Here is a 9364-nt window from a genome sequence, read left to right on the forward strand (position 1 = left end):
ACTGCGAGTATGACGATCTGCGTAACATTTTTGCCTACTCTAGGTAATGCGCATGCGGTCACGAATAAGAGTAATCTTCTCAAAGGTATCCTTAATAAATTTAGGACCCAAAAATCTGCTCTCTCCAACCTCTAACCAACAAACAGGAGAACGACATGGTCGGTCGTACAACGCCTCAAATGATGCTATACCAATAGTCTTGTGAAAACTATTATTATAGGAAAACTCTACAAGTGACAAATAATTTTCCCAGTTGCCCTTAAAATCAAGGACACAGGAACAAAGCATATCCTCCATGATCTGATTGACCCCCTCGGTCTTCCCATTAGTCTGGGGGTGATAAGCAGTGCTAAGATGTAGTTCGGTACCCAAAGCCTGGTGGAAACTCCCCCAAAATCCCGATACAAAGCTCGGATCCCTATCTAATATAATAGACATCGGTATGCCATGCAACTTCATAATCTCTGTAATGTAAAGCCTCGCTAACTGTTCTGAAATGAAATCAGTGCGAATAGGCAAGAAATGAGCTGATTTGGTCAACCTATCAACAATAACCCAAATAAAATTGTGGTTCCTGTTGAAATTTGGTAATCCCTCCACAAAATCCATAAAGATACTCTCCCATTTCCACTCCAGTATAGGAAATGGATGCAAGGAACCAGGTGGTCTCTGATGATTAATCTTAACCATCTGACAGGTACTACATTTGGAGACAAAAATGGCTATGTCTCTCTTCATACCTGCCCACCAAAATTATCACTTCACATCTTGATACATCTTATCTCCACCTGAGTGGATAGAGAACTCAGATTTGTGAACCTCCGTTATAACATCTTTTCTCAAATCATCAGCAGAAGGTACAACTTGGCGTCTTTTGTACCTCAAGCCTCCATCTGCCCCAATAGAGTAAAATGGAACATCACCAGAAGCTAACTTCGTAACTCTATCGATGCACTACTGATCTGCAAATTGTGACTTTAGTATCTTGTGGATAATAGTAGGTGTAATTACTATGCATGACACAAAAGTATTAGATAACTCATATACAGTCTTCAAAGCATTCCATTCTGTAGCAAACATTGCAGAAAGACTGGCATTAGGTCGGCGACTAAGTGCATCTACCACTACATTCGCTTTCCCTGGGTGATACTATATAGAGAAGTGGTAATCTTTCACAAACTCCAACCACCTACGTTGTCTCATATTCAGCTCCTTTTGCGTGAAGAGGTACTGCAAACTCTTGTGGTCACTGAATAGTCTGAAGGACTCCCCCAATAGATATGCTAACTCCAAATCGTACATCGGATAGTTAAGCTCATGAGGCTTAAGCTTACGAGACCCATAAGAAATTGATCGCTCCTCCTGTAATAACCCGGATTTTCACGGATAATTTTTTTTCGTTGTCTTTTCCTTTTTGGGTTCGGTTTTTCATTACTTGATGTCGTCTCAAGTGCTCTGGAATGATTTCCGAGACTCTTTTCCTTGGATTGACAACTTCCTTTAGGGATTGTGTCATTTTCATATTTTATTTTTACGAACACTATTTACATTTTATTTTTTTCTCGTTTATCCTTTTTCCTTTCACAACCTCACTTTTTGTGCTCGGATTTGATTCCGGTTTTGCATGCATTCATGATATTTGATTTCCATGATAGTGGTATTTTTACTTTTCTAGAAAAGCATGTTGATTGCTTACTTCCTTCATAAAGGGCATTAATGCATACTTTAGTGTAATTCTTTTTAACTTGTGGGGCTTTAGTGTAATTAAATAAAGTAATTATTTTTCATCTTGGGGACCATTTTGCAATTAAATTTGGAAGATATTTTCAAAAATGACCTTTTTGTAATTTTTGAAAAAGTGTGACAAGTGTCACACTCTCATTGATCCACTTGTTGACATTTGTGTGGAAACACTTTGATGCATTGGATGATGACATTTGGAGGGTGAGGATTCACCCACTTGTTGGCCTAGGATTGGTGCACTTGTTGGCTTGGATGGTTGACAAGTGTAGGTGTGGGATTAAGCCTAGGAAGGAGCCATGGATTGGTGACAAGTGTAGGTTCACAATTTAGTCTTGCAAATATCTTTCGGCCACTTTGGGATTATGGTTTTAAAGGAAGGTTTTTGTGCAATTGACCATATATGTGTGTGTTGACCATGGTGTAGGATCACATAGTGAGTGGAGGATTTCTATTTCCTCCACTCACACATTTTCACATTTCATCTCTTTCTTCCTCACCACAAAACCCTAGCCTCCATGGATGAAGCTTGAAGCTTTAGGCATTGACCTTGATCTTTGAGGCCCTTCCACTTACTTTAGACCATAAAGTTTGGAATACTTTTTATTCCCCTCATCCTTCTCTTCAAAACCCTTAAAGGATCTAGCCTAACTCCTAGTTTTGCTTTGGTATCTAGAGATTCAATTCTCTAGTGAGGTATTGATCTATTATTTTGAAGTATTTTTATGTCATTATTGAATGTTTTACATACATAGAAAAGAAGGACTTGTATTCTGCCCTTAAACTGTTTTAACTTGAAATAAATCTTATCAAATTAAATATATAACATGAAAATATAATCAATTAGCTTCCATTTAGTTTTGGTTTCATGTAATTTGGATTTAAAATGAATTAGTTATAAATTTTTGAAGTTGCAAGCTAGTTACTTGAAATTTAAATCTTTTCTTATCCGATCCGGAAACGAATTTTTATATGGAGCTATGGTGCTTCAATTACCTTGAAATTTTTACTGGAACTTTCCCCATGGATTTTACACTACTCAGAATGTTTTCACGATTTTAGAGCATTTCTAAATTTTTTTAAAAATCTGAGACTATCTGCTGTCCATGTTTTTATTGCAACTGGAAAACATATTTTTAGATGATTTATTTCAATAACCTTTTGACATTGGATCATGGCTTAAATTTCCAGTTTTACACTCTCATATGTTTACTTCCAAAATAAATTAGGGTTACCCAATTTGGATGTCAAATGAATTTTTCATGAATTTTCAAATTTGGAAGTTACAGGCTGAAAATGTGTTTTCTAGGCAGAATTTGTTTCAAAGTTGTGGGTCAAAACTGTTTCAACTGGGAAAATATTTTGTTAAACTAAATTGATATTATTAAATTACAGTGTTTGAGCTTTCATTGGGCTTTGGATTCATTCAATTTGGATTAGAATTAAATTTTTTATGAATTTAACAAGTTGAAGGTAACAAGCTGAAATATTTGTCTTGCGGACCAAAAATTTAGGGCGAATTCATTTCGGTGGTAATTGGGATTTTCACTCCAATTGAGGTAAGAAATGTTTTAGGATTTATATGTGTTGTATTGAGTGTTTCTCATGATTATACAACTTATATGTATGCCTTGTATCAAATTTAGAAAGTTGGTAATTTTTATTTCTTTGTATAAGATTTAAAATTCATGATGATATATAACTTCGATTTGAATTGTGGCATGCTAGAAAATCATGTTTTAATATGTTTGTTAACATATATTAAATTGGTATTGATTGAATAAAAATTTCATATTTTATTCAATATTTATCTTTTGTGAAAGATTAAATCACATGGCCGTACCTTGCATGAAATTGACTTGTGATATGCTTTTAAATTATGTCTTAGCATGTTGTTTAACATACTTTAATTTAAGAATATTTGGACAAGTATGAAAATCTAGAGATTTTAATTAAAATGATTAATTAAAATCTAATGAAGGGTTCCATTGGCCTAATTAAGTGTTTAACTTGATATTTGTGATAATTATGACTTATGTTCTAGCATATGTTAATTTGGAACCATTTGATATTGTTTTAGAAGTTAGGAATTTGATTATCATGATTTAATTAAGTTCCACTTTATTGTTCTTATGGCCTAATCGAGTTTTGATGTGGTGTATGTAATGACCATGCTATATTGTTTATCATGTATTAATTGGAGGCCATTTGATTGAGATTTGAAACCTAGGGAATTTAATTAGTTTATAGATTAAATTTCGTTTCTGTGGTATTATTGATTAACTCATGTATTTGACATTGATAATATGTTTAAAGCATGACTTTTGACTTCTAATGAATTTATGAGTTTATATTTTCAATATTGAATTATATTATTATAGCGTGTAACGAATCACACTTTGAAGATTCGACATTGTCATCCTATAGTAGTTGTGGATTTAGAGCATGTGTTGTGTGGATACAATCTACTTGTGTATGAAAGGTGACTTAGTGCATTATATAAATTACGTATAAGTTGTGAACTTATTTGATTATTTTAGAGTCTTGGGACATTGTTACTGTAATATGACTAAAGTTCGGCTTTAGTGCGGAAGGTATGAGTTCTCCCCAATTGAGATAGTGCGCACTAGGGTGGTCTTCCCAGCGGGTTAATGCTCGGAATAACTAATTTGTTCTTGGTTTAGTCCGAGACGTGATGTCCAAGTCTTCCACTATTTGTTTTCGCATTTAATTCCAAGTTATCAATCATGTTTATATTGTGACTGTGGTTTTGGCTATTGACGATTTGATGTTGTTAAGTACATCCATACTAAATTGCTATATTTAGTTGATTTAGCATTTAGATTTCAAGTTGATAACTTTGAGAATCTATATCTAGTTGCTTTGTGTAAGTATGTTTCTAACTAGTTGCTTTGTGTAAGCATGTTATATCTTGTTGCTATGTGTAGCATGCTCTTATATTGTTGAAATTACATAAAGGATGTGTTTTATGTTAGAAATGATCTTAGGTAGCGAGGATGCTCCCTGAGTCTCACCTTTGACATAGACGTTAGGTGGAATGAACCACAATGATTAAATCATGTAACTTGTAAAACGTAGGTCGATGCATGCTCATTTCCTATGAGTAGCTTTATGTTACTCACCCCTACGATACTGGGGCATATTTCAGGTACAGGATACAAGATTGGAGATTGCAATTGCTTGGGTGATTTGCTGAGTTGAGCTTCTTTAGAAACATTCTTGTTCACATGCAAGTGTTAGCATGTTCATGATTTGTCTATGAAATGTAATTTTTCTAACTTTGAGGTCTGACATGTCAAATGTTGTAAATGAGTTATAATAAGGCTATAGGCCATTGTAGCATGTTTAAAATACCATTTTACACTTGCGTGTATGTTCACATCATCACACAATAGCATATAATGCAATTTGATCATGCCATGGGGAGTCATTTTGATGCCTTAGGAATGACGTACATCTCTAGTGGCCACTTAGTTTCCTTCGTTTCTGCATTTCGGATCCGTTATCGGGTCATTCTTATGGTTCATCACAGGACACACTGGGTTGAAAAATCTAGGGTCGTCACACCTCCTGCATTAAAACATATCCCAGACCCTGCAAAGAAGCATTCGTATAGACAAGATACTCTATCCCACTCTGTGGTGTAGCTCGAACAGGTGCAGAAGTCAACTTACTCTTCAATGTGTCAAATGCAATCTAACAATGCTTATCCCACACAAACGGTACCCCATTCTTAGTCAAATGGGTGAGTGGTCCTGCTATCTTCGAAAACCCCTGAATGAATCTACGATAATATCCTGCCAGTCCCAGAAAGCTACGAATCTCAGTGGGTGAGGTAGGCTGTCCCCACTCTAAAACGGCTGAGACCTTGGCTGGATCTACCGCTATCCCTTTCTCGACACCACGTGACCCAAAAACTTCATTTCTTAATGCCAAAAGTTACACTTTTCAAACTTGGCATACAACTAATGCTCACGAAGTATCTGCAACACTATACGAAGATGTCTAGCATGGTCCCCTTCTGACTTAGAATAAACTAGAATATCATCGATGAAAACAATGACAAACTGATCTAAGTAAGCCCTGAAGACCATGTTCATCAAATCCATAAAGACAGCTGGCGCATTAGTCAATCCAAAAGGCATGACTCGAAATTCATAAGATCCATATCTAGTGAGAAATGTTGTCTTAGGAACATCCTGCTCCCTAACTCGAAGTTGATGATAACCAGATCGCAAATCAATCTTGGAGAAGTAAGTAGCTCCCTTCAACTGATCAAATAAGTCGTCGATCCTAGGCAAATGATACTTGTTATGAATAGTAACCTTGTTCAACTCCCTGTAATCTACACACAGGCGAAGTGAGCCATCTTTCTTCTTCACAAACAACACTGGTGCTCCCCAGGGTGAAGTACTTCTACGAATGAAACCCTGGCTGAGAAGTTGCTGAATTTGATCCTTCAGCTCTTGCATTTCCATCGATGCCATCCTATATGGTGCCCTATCAATCGGTGTAGTGCCTGAAGTTAGATCAATCACGAACTCTATCTCTCGATTCGGTGGCAACCATGGAATCTCTTGAAATACATCCTGAAATTCCTATACAATCGGTATACTATCCAGTGCTACAGTAATCTCCTCCCTAGACTCCTCCTCAATATACAATAAATGAGTGCTCGATCCCCTGTTAGAATGTGGCATAGCAATAATATACATATCCTGACCCGGTATAGCAAATACAATAGACTTATCGTGACAATTAACCTGAGCATGGTAATGAGATAACCAATCCATCCCAAGTATCACGTCATAAGAATGCATATCAAAAACCAATAGGTTAGCTATAAATCTAAGTCTACCAATATCCAGTGTCACAGGCTCATCACTCTCATACAAAATAGAAGTAACATTGATACGTGTACCAATACTACGGGATTGATCACATAACTGTGTAGTCATTCCAGATAAGGTAACAAATGAACTAGACACAAAGGAATGTGTAGCACCTGTATCAAACAAAACAAGCCCATATCTACCGTATATAGGAAACATACCCTCAATAGCCTGAGGAGTCTGAACGTTCTGTGGCATGTGGTTATACACCCTACCATAATGCAACTGTTGCGGTGCCTGCCCCTATGGTGGCGGTGGTGCTGGTAAAGCCAGGAACACCTGTCCCTGAATGCGTGGCACTTGTGGAGCAGGAAAGGGAAATGGTGGTCGCTGCCCCTACTGCACATGATGCCCCTGCATAGCCTTGGGACACCTCTTGGCTGTGTGTCCGAGCTCTCCACAACCTTAACAAAAACCTCTAAAAGGGCCAAATTATTTCTTGTGCTGGTTACCCTGAGGTTAACCCTGTACTATTTGTGGTGCCCCATTCTGCTGCCTCTGAATAGATGCCCCATCTCTCTGAGCATCTAAACCATTCTTGTGCTTTTTCCAAGGCTGTTGTCCCTGGAATCTGCCCTTATCATTCTGTCAGTGCCCGTTGCCATTCCTTTTCTTAGCTGGCTGATTGGCAGAGTCTCTGTCACCCCGCTTCTCACCCCTAGTCTGTCTGAAGTCCACATTTAACTGATAAAGCTATAAAGCGGCATCCACCACCTGAGCATAAGTAGTGTATGCTGGATTACTCGTAATAACTTACTTAATAGACCAGGTCAGCCCCTTAACAAAGCTAGTACGTTTCTTTGTCTCGGTATCCACCTCCTCTGGAGTAAATAGAGATAAGCGTGTGAACTATTACTCATACTCTGCTACTGTCATGTTCCCCTGATCTAAGTTAAGGAACTCCTTCTTCATAGCTGTTCTAATTGCATATGGAAAGTACTTCTCATTAAAGCGAGCACTAAACTGATCATAAGTTAATGAAGTCCTCTCCTCTACGGTGGTAACTGACTCCCACCACTGGAGTGCATCCCCAACAAGCTTGAAGGTAGCAAGCATCTGTTTCTGCATTTCTGTGCACTCAACCAGGCAAAGATGACGCTCTATGTCCTTCTTCCATTGATGAGCCATACTCACATCAGTGGAGCTTGAGAACTGAGGTGGGCTCCCCTTTGTGAAAGAACCCTTAGCCTTCTCCCAAGGACTAGCCTGAACTACCGGTACTGGCACAGGTGCCTGCTAAACCTGTGGCTGATTCTGCAGTGTAGTTGCTGCGCCTGCTCCAACAGCCCGAGCAATGATGTCAGCTAACTGAGGAGGGTACTCAAGATACCTGCCCTGATGTTCGTTCTAATCCCGAGACTCCTGATTCTGCTGCTGCTCCTCCTTATCCTCAAACCTAGGCAGATGTTGCTCCTCTGCAACCTGCTGACATCGCAGACAATCCTGTTATCTACGCGCCGCTCTCCTTTGCTGCCTTTCCCATCTTCTTCCAGCATTAACCATTGTCTGTTAACACGAAAGATAAACATTAGTATGATTTAAGTGGACCGTAAAGGAATTTAAGAATACACTACGCTGAAGTCTTATACGAAAGAACCCTAGGGACACTTAAACCTGGGGTGCTCTGATACCAACTGTGATACCCCCTAATTTCGGAATATGGGTTGATCAGGTCCGCGCATAAAATTAAGGGATATCAGCCATTCAATAATAGACAAGCACATAATACAAAAGAAATAATAATTAAATAAATACATAACGCTGAAAGGGAAATCTAAATTAATAATTAAATAATAGATCATCAATCTCAAATAAATTCTCATTATAAGAATAAAACCTCCAGAGTTCAACTTGGGAATCCATACAATGTGGACCCCTAAAAAAAATCCCAACTAAAGACGAAATAAATAAATGTCTAACTCAAAAATAATAAATAATAACGAGAACATAGTGGAGGTCCTATGTCTATGACACGGTAGAGTGATGAAGTTTGGCCTCTGCTATGCACGAACTGACTCTACGTCTGGAACTGTCGAGGATCTGAAAAGATAACAACAAAGGTGGGTCAAAACCTACGAATAGGCATTTTCTACTACATCCCAAACAGAGACCCGGTAACAATCCATCCTAGTCCGACTCATGCAATAGCTATGTAGGTCAATATACATAAGTATACATACTATAGACTCTCATTGGATCATAAGATAGCCTCAGCCGGATAGTAGATCTCATGCAAGCATACATAAGGTGGTCACGAGAACCTCTTCTACCAGGGCACACACATCCCTTAATCCAGCTACCCATCTCATCTGGCAATATACGCCAATCCTAACCATCGATCACGAGATCTCAAGCTCGTATCATGGTACCCAATAAAAATATATTTATGTAAGTAATTGTAGCCATATCCTGACAATGGCACAATTTAATGTCATAATCATATTCTGACAATGGTATGACAACACGTATGAGTCTCGACATATTAGTCAGCCCATATATATCAGCAAACCATATCCTAACAATGGCGCCGCTAAGACTATATCCTAACAATGGTCCTCCATAACGCACATATATACCAATATGTATAAGTATATAAAGTGATATAAGTATCATGGGAATGACTTGCAATACAAGTACACCCATTTTCTGTTACATGAACAATTAATAAAATAACATCCTATACAATAATTGCTAATACAATATAATAATTA

Source organism: Cornus florida, unplaced genomic scaffold (genome assembly GCF_030987335.1).
Source record: "Cornus florida cultivar Cherokee Brave unplaced genomic scaffold, ASM3098733v1 CherokeeBrave_3.0.0_Hap2_Chr11, whole genome shotgun sequence".
NCBI lineage: Eukaryota > Viridiplantae > Streptophyta > Magnoliopsida > Cornales > Cornaceae > Cornus > Cornus florida.